This window comes from Aquarana catesbeiana, linkage group LG07, assembly GCF_042186555.1.
Source record: "Aquarana catesbeiana isolate 2022-GZ linkage group LG07, ASM4218655v1, whole genome shotgun sequence".
Classification (NCBI taxonomy): Eukaryota; Metazoa; Chordata; class Amphibia; order Anura; family Ranidae; genus Aquarana; species Aquarana catesbeiana.
This window is the reverse complement of record NC_133330.1, coordinates 56,661,877-56,681,565: the sequence shown is the minus strand read 5'-3', so window position 1 is coordinate 56,681,565 and position 19,689 is coordinate 56,661,877. Positions and strand designations below refer to the sequence as shown.

General features: G+C 42.2%; 1 protein-coding gene across 9 annotated transcripts in view; it reads left to right on the top strand.

Annotated features, from left to right (window-relative positions):
• MAGI1 (membrane associated guanylate kinase, WW and PDZ domain containing 1) overlaps positions 1-19,689 on the top strand; it is a 763,134-nt gene that overhangs the window by 214,558 nt on the left and 528,887 nt on the right. The gene's annotated exons all lie outside the window — the stretch shown is intronic.

The window sequence follows — 19,689 nt, the reverse complement described above, 5'->3', positions numbered from 1 at the left end:
TGGCAAGTGCGCTTGTGGCAGATGTAAGAAAGCTGGCACCAAATTTTATCTCGGCTTGCAGAGTGCTGTTTTGAACTAGGAGCACGCACCAGCAACATAGAATGGCTCGGGGGGGGGGGGGAAACATATTGGAATATTTTAACACTTGCAGCAAAAGGTGTTTTGCCTCCGATAAAGTGACCAAAAAAAGTTTCTAATTTAACTAGCCTAAAGAAGCCCAATTAATATTCCGTTGAATCGTGTCAGTTTGCATTTCCTGAGTCCCAATTTATTTTTTTTTTTCAACCTGAGCCAGTGCCAAAGCTGGTGAACACCCTAATAGTCTCCATTTCGTCCTTATTTGCCAAATGTAGTGCTTTTTTTTTTTTTTTTTTTTTTTTAACTAGCCGTACAATAAATCATTATTAGCCTTGCTGAAAACCAAATGTGCCCGTCGCAGTCTGCTGCTTTTTCTAAACAAAGATTTTACAAGCGGTTGCGTGTGAGTTCATTCAAATACGTGGCGGAAAATAGGGCCTGATTTCTAAAAATGCTGAATTTATAACCATTAGAGCAATTTTCTGTATTGTCTAGATTAGAAAGTAGTTTGCACCCCCTGTTGCTCACTAATAGGAGGTCTGTGTGTTCTACACCCACAAAACGGTTGTTTGACGGTGCCGTGAAAGGGAAAGTCACATTTTGGGTTACTTTTATTTTAATGTGTTTAAATTTCTTTTGGATGTTTATAAACAGTTTTGTTTCAAGTTTTTTTTTTTTAGGCCCCTTTCACACGATCGGACTGTTCAGGTCCACCTGTTTTGACGGCGGACCTGAACGGGCGCTCCATGTTAGCCTATGGAGCGACGGATGTCAGCGGAGACATGTCCGTTGACATCCGACCCCATCCGATCCGCTAAAAGCAGACGGATGGCCCTACGTCCGGATCCATCACTGGCGGATCAGATCGGGTGAGATCTGACGAAAACAGACATGCTGTCCGTTTTCATCCGATCCCTCCATAGGCAGCAGCGGCGCCTGACAGGCCCCTCCCCGCTCAGTGAGCAGAGAGGGACCTGTCATCGGCCGGCTCAGCAGAGATCAACGGAGAGATCTCCCGCTGAGTCGGCGGACCGAGGCGGACTCCGTGGAAGTGGAGTCCGCCTCGTGTGAATGAGGCCTTAGTTGACAAAGTCTTAAATAATAACATTCATTACAGGGTGCATCTATGACACTTAATTTGCAGAGGATACTAGGCTTGCTTATAAGCAAGCCCAGCTTTAATTCTTAACTGTTGGACTAATTAAAGTAGAAGTAAAAGTCTTCCAAACTATGGCCAACAAGCCCTCTCCAAAATTTTACTTGGCCCTTGGCTAGGGTCAATAGCGTATACCTTAATGTGCACATCTTTAGGATTAAGGTCAGTAATGGTTGCCTATGGTCTCCTCATCAACCACTCATGTAACGGGAGACCCTGATGGGGACTCTAATGTTAGGGGGGCTCTGATGGGGTCTTTGATGTAAGGACAGTTCTGATGGGAATTGGAATGGCTGTTTTGCTATGAGTGCTGAGGAGACCTTGATGCTGGATGGAAGCCTCTTTCCTCTGACTTGAACCTGCTGGTTGGATGACTTACATTGCGGTCCAAAGGAACCCTGTAGGAACATCTTTAAATAGGCCCTGGCAGGGTATACAGCCAAAAGCATTATTGACCTTTTTTTCAATAAAGGTTCATTATAATTGGTAAGCAGACATTTTTATCATTCTAAGGTGGCGGTGTTTTCTGTGGACTTTTGCACATGTCGATGTATGTTGTCTGCACGATTTCTCAACGCGAGCCACATATGAAGAGGATTTTGCTCTAACAATATTCTCATATTTTTATATCTTGAGTCACGTAACGAGAGGTTTTCACCCTTATAATATCTCTTTGGACTTGATACCTGGAACTTTTAATAATAATTGTCAATTGTTAGCACGACTCTGTATCTATATAAGTTCTGATGGGGACCCTGAAGTAAGGGGGGCCTTGATGGATGTTCTGATGTAAGGGCAACTCTGATGGGGGACCTTGATGTATGGGGGGGGACTCTGATGTGGATTTTTTTGGCTCCTGAATATTTGTAACGTAGATGATGTAGAGACCCTGGAAAAAAAATGTATGGCAAAGTAAACAATTTTCTTAGCTACCCAGCAGCACAGCCACCTTTCCTTAAGTCCTCTGCCGCTCAGTTTTGCTACTAACTTCTGGAAATATTCTGCACTATGGCTATGGGTAAGCCTATAAATCCCTTCCCCTCTCCCATGTGAGAGCACTGGGTGCCTTGTGATTGGCTCAGTGCTGTCATGTGGGGCCAGGCAAGGAATCCATAGCCTTTATGACCTCCGACAATACATTTGAAGCTTACCCAGGGCTTTCTTTTCATGGTTCTAGAGGCCGAATGGAGTGGTGCAGGAGAGAGGAATGGCTAGTTTATTCTGATGGGTAAACTGGGAGATAAAGTAACCTTTTACTTTTCCCTTCATGGGCAAAAGAAAGGTTCATTTTAAGAATTAAAATAAAAGACATATAGATTCCCTTTAGCTATTCCTGGAGGTACTTCATCTTGAAACCTCTCAAGTTTTTCCAGTGCAATGTATGCCATCCTTTGAACTCATTTTGCTTTCAATGACTTTTCAAGATTGGGCTGTGCTGCATCAAGTAGCTCTGAGTGGTATCAGCATGGAGCTGCTTAATAACAGCAGCTTTTAAACAGCTGATTGCTAACAGGAGAAGCTGCACAAAGGGAAGGGGGTGGGTGGGGGGATTTGAACAACCCAGAACATATACAGCTATTTTATCTGATAAAAAATGCCATTGCATGAAAAAACTGATTATTGATAATTCATGTAAAAATGAATGAAAGTACTCACAGAAAGATAAAGAGTATAGAGGAATGGGATTATTGCGATGCTTTGTAACAAATGGTGCATAACAAGTTGAATAATAAAAATATAATTTCTTTATTAATACAAAAAGGGAAGAGAAGGGAATAAAGGAAATTTTGAATGATTAAAATCAATGTAGAGCATATACATAATACATGTATTGGGTTGCTGGTGTCCCAAGAGAGAAAGGTGGGCACAGACAGATGTTAACCCCAGATGAAGTCTTTTAAGACGAAACGCGTCGGGAGACTCCACTGCCTGCCATAATTTTACTTAAAGCGCTTTTTTTACTACAGAAATGTAAGTTGTTTACCTATTTTAAATAAATTTGTTTCTTAAACGGTATTATGCTATGTGGCCCCTTTTTATTTCATATGGGCTATTCCCCTGAGACGGTCCACTGGACGGGTTGCCATCCATTATAAAGAGGGTTCCCTCACGGTTCTGGACAAGTTGGGAGTTCCGCTGTCATCCAGTTGAGAGGTCCCTTCCTTTTATTACCTGTTGGTAATACAAGCTTGGTTGACTCATCGAACATATGTTCCTATGAGTCCAACCCCTCTGGTAAGCCTTCATTTCTTCCGTGTGGAGGGTTCATCACACTCACTTCTCTGCATGAGTTATCCACGTGGTGATTAGGAGGTTGCATGCAACCATTGGATTATGAATAATTTTCCGCATTTAAAGTGACATCTGAAGATTACCAGAGACTGTGTTTTTGTGCACTAAGAATTGATAAAGACTTTTTTTTCTTTTCTCTTTCAAATTCTCGTTATGTATATGTAACGTCATAAGCTTGCAATACTTTTAGCGCTACACTTGTTTATAGACAGATGTTGAATCCCAACATGTTTCGCCAAAGATGGCTTCCTCGGGTGATAATAATGTGGGTCCACCACAAATAATCCAGCTCTAAAATCATAGTTTTTTTATGTTAGAGCTGGATTATTTGTGGTGATCCCACATTATCCCCTGAGGTACCCATCTTTGGCGAAACATGTTGGGATTCAACATCTGATTGTGACCACCTTTCTCTCTTGGGACACCAGCAACCCAATACATGTATTATGTATACGCTCTACATTGATTTTAATTGTTCAAAATTTCCTTTATTCCCTTCTCTTCCCTTTTTGTATTAATAAAGAAATTATATTTTTACTATTCAACTTGTTATGTACCATTTGTTACAAAGCAACGCAATAATCCCATTCATCCATACCCTTTACCTTTACCAAGCGGGATGAGGTGCATGATACTATAGAGCCACTCAGATTATATCCTATAATCTACTCACAGAAAGGTGCGACTCCAACGCAAGGCTAATATCGGATGGGTGATTTTACCGCTAGTGACTAATCGCCAGCAGCAGGATCAGTAAAGAGGCTTCCTATCTGTCCCTATGGGATTGCTCCTTCTGTAGCTAGATACCCAAATGCTGCTGAATACCAATGGCTAGTGATGGGAGTGACATCTTGCTGCCTTAGCTGCCCATAGGGGCAAATAGGCAGCCTCTTAGTTATCCTACTGGCGATTTCCACAAATCATCAGCGGTATGATCGCTAGTTGCCTATCTGACATCAGCCTTAGTGCTAGGAGCAAAGTATTGGAATTAAGCTTGTTTTACATTCTGTTTATAATTTGAAAATCTGTTGTGTACTCATATAACTAGGGTTCTATTGTATAAATAAGGGTTCTGATACATTGTAGCTGATATACACTAGGTTATTGTGTCCTTGTATAAATAAGGGTTCTGATACATTGTAGCTGATATACAGTAGGCTATTGTGTCCTTGTATAAATAAGGGTTTACCAAGCTATTGGCATCCACTGATGCATTGTAGCCAAGAGCTTGGTAACAAGAGACATCCCCGCCTTGTCCTCAACACCCTGCAGCTACTACTGTTATACAGTAGTACCTTGGACTACGAGCATAATTCGTTCCAGAAGCATGCTTGTAATCAAAAGCACTCGTATATCAAAGCGAGTTTCCCCATAGGAATCAATGGAGACACTTGGAGACCACTCGGAGACGCTTGGAGATAACTCGGTAACTGAGTGTCTCTGTGCATCTCCGAGTGTCTCCGGCACCCCCCACCTCTGGCCACATGTGGTACTGCACACCCCAGAGGCTTGAATCCTCCTTGTCTTGCGAGACAAAAAAAACAGCTCGTATTGTGAAACGCTCGTAAACTGCGTTACTCGCAGTCCGAGGTTTTACTGTATGGATTTGAGATATAAGACTTGTATGTCTTATGCCTGTCCTGCTTATACTAATTGGGTTGAATTCTGACAGCCTCTAATCGTCCAGACAAGTATGGCTCCGCTATAGAAATGAATGGGGCTGCAGTGCGCGTACGCAGTAGGAAGAAGATCTGGTACCAAGACAAGTCCCCCGTTACATTGCCTGACTACCATTTCTTAAAACTGAATGTAGAATGCTATAAGGGCGTCTGGATTCCTGTGGCTCTGTACCTGATGGTACCAGGGCTTGGTTTTAAAGGGTGGGCAAGGGCTAGAGCCACTATCAGGCCTTAATTGCTCCCTCTGTCCCCCATAGAGTACTTCCTCTGATTCTGCTGGTGACCATTGTTACAAGGACAGAAAGTGATGGAAAATCAAACACTTCAAGTGGTCACTGGAACAGGAAGTAAGGGGAAATCTTTCAATGGGATCATCTGTTTTGGTGACCGATGTTTGAGGGGAATGTCCTTCATTGTGGATAGATTTTTATTCAAGTTCAAGTATTTTAAATGTTTACTTAGTGTTTTCCTTTTCAAAAATAAATTTTAATGCGCTTGCAATGTGCCTTTGAACTTTAAAAAATTTGACTTGTTAATTATCTAGCGCAGCCCTATCCCTCCTTGCTTGCAAGCGGTTTGAAAGACAAGCAATTTTTTTTTTTTTTTAAATTCTGACTCGGTTTGCGTGTGTTGTCTGGCAAAACGAGCAGAATTCAAGCTAATGGGGTGTGCAGTACTGCATTTGGCCAGAGGTGGCGCCTGTGACACACGGTTTGGAGCCGTTCTGAAATACTCTGAGTCACTCGAAAATACTCAGAAACACTTGGAAATACTCAGTTCCCGAGTGTTTCCGAGGCTTTCCAAGTTCAGCCGAGTTGTCCCCCAGTATTTCTGAGGCTCTCCGGCGCACCCTTCAACCTCTGGCCACATGCATGCAATAGAAGTCCATGCGGAACAAATTATCTTCATTTCCATTGACTTCTATGGGGAAACTTGCTTTGATATGCGAGTGCTTTGGATTACAAGCATTCTCCTGGAACAGATTATGCTCGTAATCCAAGGTTCCACTGTATTGCACACACCTGGAGCAGCAGATCCCTTTTCTCTTGATGCTGGATTGAGCTGTGGCTCCAGTAAGTATGGGGGGTGTTGCACCCAGAAGTTTTTTTTATCTTAACGCATAGAATGCGTTAAGGTAAAAAACCTTCTGCCTTTACAACCATTTTAATTGCTAAAAGGATTTATCTTCCAGTAGACTGATTTCCCCTCACTTTCCATCCATTGATTAGTGTCACCAGGACAGGAAGTCCCCAACAGGAACCTGTGCAGCAATGACAAGGGTCTCCATCCTTCCTAATTCTATTCTAAGCTAAAAAAAAAAAAAAAGAAACTTCTGCCTTGATTTTGCGTTTAGGAAACCAGTATGGTAGAAATCTGCAGCTTCTCACTGAAGCTATCATTCCTAATTGGATGGATTCTCTTGGATTGGGAAACACGAGCTGGAAATGTTCCCGAATTATCATTATAACCAGTTATGAGTCAGTGAATACTTCTTGGAGGCAATAAACGGCAGCACGCGGCCATTTCAAAGCCTGATTTCTTGTAATTATTTCGCCTCTAAGTCCCTGTCATTCATTTTAATAGGTGCACAGTACAAAACAAAAAAGGAGTTTTGTCCTCGGCCCGTCTAATTAACTGCGATTTTGCCTCGATATCGCACAGTAAAAATGCCACACTCTATTGTGCCGTCAACATTATGTTTTTGATATATTTTGTTGATATTTGCTGCCCTTTTATTAGCCAGCTGGAGACTTTATACATATTTAAAAATGGCCGTGGGGGTCTGCTGGGTTCTGCTCACATAACTCGGGACACAATGACTGATATGCCGACGGTAATTGAAAAAGATTCCCAATTTTACCTCACAGTTTGGCATTTTAAACATATTCGTAAATTCTGTAGAAAGGAAGGCAACAATTAAAGTGCATGTTCACCCAAATAGTAATCCTTCTTTTTTATGTGTTGTGTAGTTGGGTACATTTTCTTTCTTTTTTTTTTTTTATTTTCAATTGGCAGTTAGTAAAGTGTATAAGATACTTGTTCAACCTGACAGATTTTAGGGCTGGGGAAAAAAATCTATTTGAATCTTAAACCGAGTTGAGAGGTCAAATCGATTCAAATTTTCAGCAAATCGATATTTTAGATTTTTTTTGTTTTCACCAGGACCGGAGCTGCGGGCAGGAGTTTTTAGGCAAGGCCGCGGCTTCGGCCTAGTCCGCCAGGCCGGACGCTGCTGACTAGGCCAAAGCCACGGCCTCGCCTAAAAACTCCTGCCCGCAGCTCCTCAGGACCGGCACAGTGTCAATCAAAAAAAACAAACAAACCTCGATTCGAATCGTGAATCGAGTTTTTTGGGAGAAAATCGCCCAGCTCTACTTGTAATAGGGTGATAACATTATTAAAAGTCTCCTAATGCTGTAGTGTTGTCACCCTACCTTGTATGCTGCAGCATGGCTGAACATTCCTAGCTTGGGCTGCATTCACATATGAGCAGTGCGATTTTTATTTATTTATTTATTTATTTTTGGACATTTTTATTTGAGAGTTTTGCAAGCATTTACAAGTGTTTTAGAAGTGTATTACAAGCATTTTACATATGTATTCAAGTTTCAGATGTTATTATTTTAGCCAGTAGAAAATACTAGGGTGTGGAGAGCTGCTGTATTGGCAGAAAACGAGTGACAAAACGCATGTAAAACACTCATGACACGCATTTTTCGGGCTTTCCCATTAAAGTCTATGGGTCCAGAAACACTCCAGTCTTACGTCAGTCTCCCTGAAAGAAGCTCATGTACTTTTTTGAGCAATAGGGATTTTGCTGCAGGCGACAAAATGATGTGAACAGGGGCCATTGAAATGAATGGGATTTTGGGCACAGGCGTGAATAGCACCTTAAAACGTTATTAACCACTTCAGCTCTGGAAGATCTACCCAACTTCATGACCAGGCCATTTTTTGCGATGCGGCACTGCCTTACTTTAACTGACAATTGCACGGTTGTGTGACGATGTACCCAATTAAAATGTATGTCCTTTTTTTTCCCCACAAATTGAGCTTTCTTGATCACTTCTGGGGTTTTTATTTTTTTGCGCTATTAACAAAAAAAGAGCAACAACTTTGAAAAAAGAAAAAAAAAATGTAACATTTTGCTCTAAAACATATCCAGTAAAAAATGTAAGAAGTCTAATTTCTTCATAAACTTAGGCCAATATTTATTCTGCTACATATTTTTGGCAAAATAAAATCCCGTATATTGATTGGTTTATGCAAAAGTTATAGCGTCTACAAACTATGAAATATTTTTATGGGATTTCTTTTTTATTAGTAATGGAGCAATCAGTGACTTATAGCGTAATTGCGACATTGCTGCGGACAAATGGGACACTAAGTGACACTTTTTTGGGGAGCAGTGACACTAATACAGTGAAAACATAAAATGGTTGTGAAGTGAAGTGACTGGCCTCAGGTGATACACAGAGATTAAACAAATCTTCCTATATCATTTGTACCTGTTTATCTGCAGTCTTCTCTTCTCTTCTCTACAACCATTCAAAGTCCAGAATTTATAAAGCCTGTTTAAACAGTCAGAAAAAATGGGTCTGGAAGCTGAATTTATACTCTGCGGAGCCTAGTGAGGAGAGCTCTGAAAGCTAATTGGAGGGAAAGGACACACCCACCTTCACACAGGAACAGAACTGAGGCTGTCAATCAGCTGGAGGTCCTGCCCCTGTCACCTTTTTTTCTCTTGGTGTCAGGAAAACTTGTCAGAAGTGATTCATGCTGATAGCAGAGGAACAAAGTAGCAGAGAGAAATGACACTTAGTGCTCTTAATTGAGACAAGTACACATATAGAGGGATATGATTTGTTCATATTTCATGTGTGAGGTTTACAGCCACTTTATAAAAAGGGAAACAGCCAGTACATCTATAGCTTGGTAAGCCGAAATATAATAAAATATAATACATTTTTGTTTTTGGGCTTAAAGCAGGACAAACATGTCATACTTACCTCCACTGTGCAGTTTGTTTTGCACAGAGTGCCCCGGATCCTCCTGTTCTGGAGTCCCACGGCGGCTCTCGTGGCTCCTCCTGGCATCAGATAACCCCCTAGTAGAAGCGATCTCCCGGGGGGTTACCTTGTGGGCATGCTTCCAAGTACAGCATTTGCGTCCATAGGCACGAATGCCGGACTCTGCCCCACCCCCCCGTCATTGGATTTGATTGACAGCAGCAGGAGCCAATAGCTGAGCTGCTATCAATCTATCCAATGAAGAGACAGGACCCCATGCAGAGAGGGAGAGCGAGTCTCCGCTGAGGGGATGAAGGGGATCAGGAAAGTAAAACGGGGGGGGGGGGGGGGCTGGGGGGACGGTCACTGCCAGAAGTTTTTTCACCTTAATGCATATGATGCACTAAGGTGAAAAAACATGAAGGTTTACAACCCCTTTAATACCACTTTGAGAAGCGCAGGCATTTTTTCTGCTAAGCAAAAACCAATTTATTTCCCTTTTCACTTGTGATCATGGGAGTTGAAGACCGCCATACTTTGCCAAGAACTTGTACAGCTGCAGGCATCACCCCGGTACCGTTTTTTAGAGCCGATGGTCGGCTTTCTTGTGATAACAACCAATGCGGCTAAGCAGCCGCTCGACTATTATCCCGTCTCCCGTCCCACCGGAGTCGGCTTTGATTGGGTCGTGGATTTAGTAACCCTGAGGCTATGTCATGACATCAAGTCACGACCCCAGATCCCTCCATAAAGAGTACCTGTCACCGCCATTTACTGTCACAAGGGATGTTTACATTCCTTGTGACAGCAATAAAAGAGATCAGAAAAAAAAATGTAAAGGGACAGTGTAAAAAAAAAAAAATTAAAAAAAATAAAATTAAAGCGCATATGTAAGTCGCGCCCGCAAATGTAAACTGTGTTCATGTGATGCATTGCCGCGATCATTAGATCGAGAACAGTCATTCTAGCACTAGTCCTCCTCTTTATCTCTAAACTGGTAACCTGTAGAAATTTTTAATGCGTCGCCTATGGAGATTTATAAATACTGTAGTTTGTCGCCATTCCACGAGTGTGCACAATTTTTAAAGCATGACATGTTAGGTATCTATTTATTTGGCATAACATCATCTTTCACATTATACAAAAAAATTGGGCTAACTTTAATGTTTTGTTTTATATTTAATTCATGAAAGTGTATTTCTTCCAAAAAAAAATTGCATTTGAAAGACCACTGCACAAATACAGTGTGACATAAAATATTGCAACGATCGCCATTTTATTCTCTAGGGTCTCTGCTAAAAATATATATACCTTATTTATCAGTGTATAACACGCGCCCCAATTTTAGGAGGGAATTTTAAGGAAAAAAAAAAACTTACATTTAAATGCCCATCAATGCAGCCTTATCAGTGTCCATCTGCAGCCTTGTCAGTGCCATTGCAGCCTTGTCAGTGCAGCCTTGCCCTCGTTGCAGCCTTGGATGCATTTAAAATTGGCGCCGCCAAGATCGCACGGACTGAGCGGAGCGATCGCTGCCGAGATCCCAGGGACTGGGCGGAGCCGAGATACACATAGCCAAGTGTACTCAGCTCTTCTCGGCTCCGCTCACAGTCACGCCCAGTCCTGCCTTATGATGGACATAAAACAGGTCCAATGGCGGGACTGGGCGAGACTGTGAGCGGACCCGAGAAGAGCCGAGTACACTCGGCTATGTGTATCTCGGCGGCGATCGATCCGCTCTGCTCACAATCAGTGGGGATCGGCGTATAACACGCACCCCACGATTTCAAGGGGAAAAAAGTGCGTGTTATACACCGATAAATACTGTATGTAATTTTCTAGCAAAAAAAATACGGATTTTAACTTGTAAGCAACAAGTGTCAGAAAAAGGCTTAGGCATGAAGGGGTTAAAAAAAAGTTTGAGTCTGTCATCAATAAAGAAAAATAAGACAACATCTCTACAGAAAAGGATGGCTGTGCTTCTAAGATGGCATTACTGTTATTTTACAGGATTGGGTTAGAAGTCAGCAATGCTCAGCAGAGATGTTTTTTTTTTTTTTTACTTTATTCCAAATTCAATGTGGAAGAGATAACAATGCCTTTCGCTTTGTAAATTTTCCGTTGTGTTCCTGTGTTGGAGACATAGAGGTAGCGGAGGGAGGATGGCCTGGCCTGTTTCTCAGACGTGTTTTTTGTCTTCTACTTTTTTTTTTTTTTTAAACCAGGAGAATTTATCTAGACATTTTTTTTAAGGGGTTAGGAAATCGTACCGCAGAGTCGGGTCAGGACAGGCTGGATAAATCACAGGATCTGCTAACGATCGTTCTGTCGATTTTTGTGACAAAGGATTGTGAGGCTAATAATGGATGCCACCCACTACGCCAGACTTGGGAGCGCGTGCATACAGAGAAGAATGCCTTGGGGAGAACAGCAAAGCCTTGTCTAACAAGCTTGCAGATTATGACAATACCAGCTGTAAAGAAAGCGGCATTTACATCAGGATCATCTGCCATCACTGCCTACATCTTTTATATCGGAGGATAATGCAGTTTTCTATTTGATAGATAGAAGTGTCTGCAACATGCTTAAAAGTATTTATACTTTGACATAGCTGGAGATTAACAGTGTGCAAGTTGTAGAAAACTGGAAGATAGGCAATCTTGTTATACAACTGAATATTCTCTATTTAAATAAAGAACTACGGTGCTTCTTTATATGAGCTTTGAGTTTGTGGGAAAGAAAAATAACCCAATTCAGTTTTCTTTTTGCACATGTTTCAAATTCGTTTTCCTTTGCTGTATTGTGAGCATGCCATACTGGCGGGTTAAATAGAAAAATCAAACAACCAGCATTCTTGTTAAAGCAAACTTTTCTTGATCGCTTGTTCATGTTGGAGCAACTTGTCATACGATTTGACAGGTCCAATCCAAGTCCCCATTGTCGGCAATGGCACTGTTCAAATTAGTGCAACTTCAACTTTGCGGTGCCGCATCGGTTTAAAAATGCTGTTCCTGCACTACTTTTGGCGATTTTTTGAGTGCGACTTGCATAGACATCTGTGTATGATCCACACAAGTGTCTTTGAAGTCACACTGATATGCGGCTTTGAAATCTTGCAATTTAAGATGAAGTCGCACAATTTCAAAGCCACATTACATAGTTAGTAAGGTTGAATAAAGACACCAGTCCATCCAGTTCAACCTGAGTGAGTGTGGGTGCGTGTCTACAATTGTCCCTATCCCTGTACATTGTGGCTCATCTATTATATTATTATATATTTATGGTACCCATATAATGCTGACAATTATACTCATCACTCCACACATACATCGCACATTCACATCGGTTCCTACCCTCAAGGAGCCCACAATCCAAGGTCCCCAATTCACATTCATATACTAGGGCCAATTTTGGACAGAAGCCAATTAACCTATAAGCATGCCTTTGGAGTGTGGGAGGAAACCAGAGTACCTGGAGGAAACCCACGCAGGCACAGGGAGAACATGCAAACTCCAGGCAGGGGGTGTCGTCGTTGGGATTCAAATTTTTTACTGCTAGGCAAGAGTGCTACCCACTATACCACTGTGCCACCCATTCAATGTAAAGGAGGACTGATGTACAATGACCAGACTCTGTACATGAAAGTATTACATATTCTGAACAAGCATCAAAATCACTTTTAATCAAGACCTGACTGACCTCTGTAGCTGTAGGCATTGTGGGGAAAAAACATATTCACAACTAAAGCACTGAAACCACAGGTCATATCTATGGCAGTAGAAATTTGGTAGCCTGCTAGCCTTCTTAAAGCAGACCTTCACCCATTACATGGAATTGGTTCCTTTCCATCCTGCACCCCTCCACTGCACATATATTGTTCTTTTTTTTTTTAAGAATTCCTTTTGGCCCGCCCCTGTCTAGGCCAATGACGTCCGTTCCCCCTGGGATATGTGACGTTCATATCCCAGGAGGAATTGGGAGCCCTGCACGTCACTCCATTCACTAACAGTGGAGGGGCATCATCGGAAGGCTGTGCCAGAACCCAGAAGAGGCAGTGCAGCCTTCCAATGAGGTCACAGAGAAACATGGTGGTGCGGGACCCAGCAGAGAAGGATCTCAGTAGGACAATGCTAGATCCACTGTGTGGGTGCACAACCCAGGATCAGATAAGTGGGGGAGAAAAAAATGGGGGGGGGGGTGAAATTCCTCTTTAAGTAACCAAAACAGCAGATGTGGAGCTGGGATTTAAAGGGGTTGTAAACCCTCGTGTTTTTTCACCTTAATGCATCCTGTGCATTAAGGTGAATGCATTAAGGTGAAAAAACACTTGACAGTCACCGGCCCCCTAGCCCCCCCGTTTTACGTACCTGAGCCCCTTCATCTTCGGCGGGGACGCGCCGTCCTTCTCTCCATTGAGTCCCGGATTTGATTTGATTGGATAGATTGATAGCAGCGCAGCCATTGGCTCCCGCTGCTGTCAATCAAATCCAATGACCCGGGCGCCAAGGGGCAGGGCCGAGTCATACATTCGGCTTCTATGGACGCCAAATGAATGACTCGGGAGTGCGCCCGCAAGGTAACCCCTCGGGAGAGCACTTCTCCTTAGGGGGGTTATCTAATGCCGGGAGGAGCCGCGAGAGCCGCCGGGGGACCCCAGAAGACAAGGTTTGGGGCCACTCTGTGAAAAACGAACTGCACAGTGAAGGTAAGTATGACATGTTTGTTATTTAAAAAAAAAACAAAAAAAATGAAGCTTTAGTATCACTTTAAGAGCTATTTACACACTTGTCAGCGATACTGAGATGAAAATGGTGATGGGATATTGAGAGACTGTGTTGTTGTGAAATTACTGATCCAGTGCAACATGTAAGATGATGCAGAATGACAACATAAGCTCCCTGTCTGACTCAGCTAATGTGCGTCTTTTTCTTTATTTTACAGGTAAGAAAATACAATATTCTCTAAGTGTGAAATTCTCTTGTCTGTAAGTATGAAACACTGCTCACCTTTTATTAAAGAGTGATTTAAGCATGGACATGGACATAGATGAGATTTAATTTTTCCACTTGTCTCATGTTTTACGTATTTTGAATGTTAAACATTATTTTATTATTAGAGTAGCACCGATGCCAACAAGTACTTCTACTCGTGCAAATTTTAAAGCCAGGTCCGTTGTGATTTCGTTCAGGTGCGATTCCAATGCGAATTGTAGTGTATGAGATTAGAAATCGCACCTGATCCAGACTGAACTCTTTTTCAAATCTCACGCACATATGTGAACAACTGAAACGCACTCGAAAACTGATGTGAAACTGATGTCTCTGCAAGTGAAATCTGTGCGGTTTTCCCATCAGTTTTCATGCATGAAGGGTGTGAACGATTCCTAAAAAAAACTGTCACATGACACTAAAAATAGGTATCGGTAATTGGTATTGGCAAGTCTTGAGAAAGAGTATCGGTACTTATACTCGGTCTAAAAAAAAAACTGGTATCGGTGCATCCCTAATTTTATTATTTTTTGGTCATTCTATATTTGTGTTTCTTTTGTGTTCGGAGGTGGTGGTGGGGCAAGGTTTGAACTGAAATTTTAAGTTTTGGGTGGACTTGGCTTGCAAGAACCCACAGGTTCTACCATCTTGAGCTGCAAAGGCAGAAACATCTCACCAGGTTGCCCAGTGCACCATGGTTGACTAAAAAAGAGAAATGACCGTTACAAACCAAGGTTTGACCATCCTTCTTTAAAATGAGCCACAGCATGTATTTCCTATAGGCAACAGTTTGTCAAGTTTTCAACTCTATTATTTATGCAGACTTATAGATCAGAAACTGGACATAGAATAGAGGTGAGATGTGTGCACACAGTACGACTATCCACCAAGAGTGTGTATTTTGTCAGGTGATCCAAATGACCAACTTTTATGGTGGGTAGATATTGTTTTTTTCCCCCCTTTAAAATAATGACTGTCCAAAAGTGTGTTCTGCATGTTTACAGTGTTCGTCGATGAAACAATTATCACCTGATGTGAACTTTTTTTCGGATTGCTAATATTTATTTGGCTTCCTTATATTTTCTGTGACCTGTGATTAATTGAAGATCACTGTGTAGATTTATGTAGCCTCGTTGATCTATGTGTCTAGTGAGACAATTTATTGCTGTGTAATTAACATTCACTGATGGAGCCCCCAGGTTAGTGTAAAAAATCATGAAGAAGGCTTTAATGAGGTATTAATAATATATAGTACAGTCATGAAAAAAGTAGGTAAACCCTTTGGATATTGTTGACTCTTTCAATATACACTAACTGGTATACATTAGATCTTGAGTCAAATATTACCCACCGATAAAGGTGATATACTTGAACAAATGTCACATAAAATTCACACGGTGTAGATTTGTTTTCATGATATAAAAAAATGAAAATGCAGATCTGTCATATTGAAAAATTAAAGCAGAACTAAAACCTCCTATCCTTTACAGCTAAGTAAGCTGCCATCTTAGCCAGTGTGATCTGCAGGTGCCTTGGTACAGCACATCAGTTGTGACACCAGCCATTTGATGGGTTCTGTTGAGAGCACAAGTACCTGTGACAGCTATTATCCTCAGCATGCCTTGAACATAACTATTCTGGGAAATAGTTAAATCAAAGGGTTTAGTTCTGCTTTACTTACACCCCTGCATTTACCACCACTTCAGATTTATGAAATTAGAATCAGGTGTTTCAGATTAGGTACTAATGATTAACCTTTTTTTTTTTTTTTACAAAAATAACAAGTATGCCTATACTTACCTGCTCTGTGCAATCGTTTTGCACAGAGCAGCCCCTCCAGCGCTCCAGGTCCCTCCTCTTCATCAGGTGCCCCCACAGAAAAAACAAATAGTGTAGTGCTCAAAAAATGAGTGAATGTCTACTTATACAAACAGTAAAACCTTGAGTGAAAGTGAATAAGTCAGATGTATCAAGTGTATCATATTAGCCCATCATAAACAGACAGTGTGAATATTGTGAAAAGAAGTCCATAATTTGTGGATTAGATATAGTGATGAATCTTAAGTGATACTTGATCATGAAGTGCAGACGACAAAAAAAAGTAAGGTTGGCACACTTACCGGACAAGGTGGACAGACTTACTGTACAGCACGTGGGTCAAACAGGCATTGTTGAGGAAATTACCTCGTTCAACCATACAAAGCCGATGACTGGACGATGGACTTTAATATGAAACAGGTGATCCCACATCAAAAGATAAACTCCGAGATGAAGAGCAAGTATATCTCATATATGAGGTAATCCCATGGCATTGGACATTTGCCAGGAACGGCATCCAACGTGTTTCGTCCCACCGGACATTATCTGGGGGGTCACACCCCAGATGATGTCCAGTGGGACGAAACACGTTGGGTGACATTCTGGGCAATCGCTCTATACCTTTTGGGAGACTAGCTTGTTTTATCCGTTTTCCTGTAAGTGTAAACCCCTCTTTTTTTGAATAAAAAGACTATACAGAGTTACACTATGTGGATTAATTTAACTTACATGTTCAATGCCATGGGATAACCTCATACATGAGATATACTTGCTGTTCATCTCGGAGTTTATCTTTTGATGTGGGATCACCTGTTTCATATTGAAATCCATCTTCCAGTCATCGCCTTCGTATGGTTGATCCAGGTAATTTCCTCAACAATGCCTGTTTGACCCACGTGCTGTACAGTACGTCTGCCCACCTTGTCCAGTAAATGTGCCAACCTTACTATTTTTTGTCGTCTGCACTTCATGATCAAGGATCACTCAAGATTCATCACTATATCTGATCCACAAATTATGGATTTCTTTTCACAATATTCACGCTGTCTGTTTATGATGGACTAATATGATACACTTGATACATCTGACTTATTCACTTTTACTCAAGGTTTTACTGTTTGTATAAGTACATTCACTCATTTTTTGAGCGCTACACTATTTATTTGTTCTTATTTGTTTTGCACTTTGTGTCCAGTGGAGTGTTGGCCGCTCACCTAGTTTTCTCTTTGCACAATTTTTACTCTATATACTATCTTCCCCCACAGAAAGTCGCTTTTAATGGGGGCACCTGTGCGGGGCTCGCTACCGAGTCCCGTTCCTGTGTCACAGGATTTGATTGACAGCAGCGGGAGCCAATCACTCCCACTGTTATCAATCTGTCCAACGAGGAGATAGACAGCGGCTGGAGCCGCTACTCTCATGCACATCACTGGATCAGATTGGGCTCAGGTAAGAAAAAGGGCGGTCTGAGGAGTTGCAGCACAGAAGGTTTTTCACCTTAATGCAATCTAACCTTAAGGCTTTTGAACCACTTTAAAACCTCCTCCCTCAGACATCTAGGGTTTGGTGTTCCCTTTGCTATTGATATGTGTGGTGTCGTCATGCCAAGATCTATAGAGCTCTCTGTGGCACTCAGAAACAATATTGTGGAGGCCCATGAGTCTGGCAGGGGATTTAACCGGTTCCCGACCGGCGCACGCCGATGTACGTCGGCAGAATGGCACAGCTGGGCAAATGGGCGTACCTGTACGTCCATTTGAATTCCCCGCCGTGCCATTGCGTGCGCGCACGCCGGCCGGGAGCTCCGTGAGTCGGGTCGCGGGTCCCGTGGACTCGATCGCCGCGGGGATACCTGCGATCGCCTCACGGAGAGGACGAACGGGGAGATGCCATTGTAAACAGCATCTCCCTGTGCTGCCTAGTGACAAGTGTCACTCGATCTCTGCTCCCTGTCATCGGAGCAGAGATCAGTGACGTCACACATATAGCCCATCCCCCTACAGTTAGTAATCACTCCCTAGGACACACTTAACCCCTCCCCGCCCCCTAGTGGTTAACCCCTTCACTGCTAGTGCCATTTACACAGTAATCAGTGCATTTTTAATTGCACTGATTGCTGTATAAATGACAATGGTCCCAAAAATGCGTCAAAAATGTCCGACATTTCCGCCATAACGTTGCAGTCGCAATAAAAATCGCTGATCGCTGCCATTACTAGTAAAAAAAAAAATTATTAATAAAAATGCCATAAAACTATCCCCTATTTAGTAAACGCTATAACGTTTGCGCAAACCAATTATTAAACGCTTATTACAATTTTTTTTTTACCAAAAATATGTAGAAGAATACGATCGGCCTAAACTGAGGAAAAAAAATGTTTTTTTATATATTTTTGGGGGATATTTTTTATAGCAAAATGTAAAAAATAATGCGTTTTTTTCAAAATTGTCGCTCTTATTTTATGTATAGCGCAAAAAATACAAATCGCAGAGGTGATCAAATACCACCAAAAGAAAGCTCTATTTGTGGAAAAAAAGACGTCAATTTTGTTTGGGAGCCACGTCGCACGACCACGCAATTGTCATTTAAAGCGACGCAGTGCCGAAAAGCAAAAAACGCTCTGGTCAGGAAGGGGGTAAAATCTACCGGGGCTAAAGTGGTTAAAAGATTTGATTTTAATTCAGTCATTCCATTCCATAATAGAAAAAAAAAATAAGTGGTGGTCCAAATAACTGCTAATTAGTCCAGGGCTGGCTACAATTTAAAAGCTGTACAGAATTTTTGTTTGCTTAACCATATCAATATACCTGGTAGTGCCAATTATGTGATTCTAAAACTTATCAACATGTATTTTAGGATGATAAGGTGAAATCCCAGATAAAACTAAAACGGCTAGGAACATTGAAATAAGTTTAGAAGGCTTTATGTATGATTACTAGCTGCTTTTGTTCTGAAAATAATACAAATTCCTTGATCACATGGTCTGCTCAGAATATTCAAAATGAAAGGTTCTGCAGGGAGGATTGGATTTGTGCATAGCCAGTAAACCACGGAGGGGTTACCTTCCACAAAGCTGGTCTATCAGGTGCCAAAGTGCTGGAGGCCAATGGAGAGAGGGTTTCTCTTGCAGCTAAGTTCCAGACTCCCCTGAGACAGGAAGAAGACAGGCCCAAAGTAGCACAGGCTGCCTGCAGAGTTGCTTGCAGAAAAGGCTCAGGAACACTGCTGCTATGCTGCAGGGCTGCTGCAGGCAGATGGCACCTGTGAGATGTAGCAGGTAACTAGGGTCACTAAGACAGAGGGTAGTCGGTTCAAGCCAAGGTTCGGTGCCAGGTGGGTAGCAGAGGAGACGAGGTCAGGTGAAAGCTGAGGTCAAGCCAGGTAGCAGGCAGAGGAGTTCCATTAAACAAGCTGAGGTCATGTTCAGGAGGCGGGCAGGGGACAGGTCTGGAACAAGCCGGGTCAGTAATCAAGAGTCACAGGAAACACAGGAACGTTGGCAACAGCTGAAGATCAAACCGCACTTCAGCCAAGGACTGGCTTCCTTATATAAAGGCTTATGTGATGTGCAGACGGAGATGCTGGGTCCCAGAGCCCTTCTCCTGCCCCATGGATGCTGGGTCCTAGAGTCCTCCTGCTATTGGTGCCCTGACATGGTCCCTGGTGCC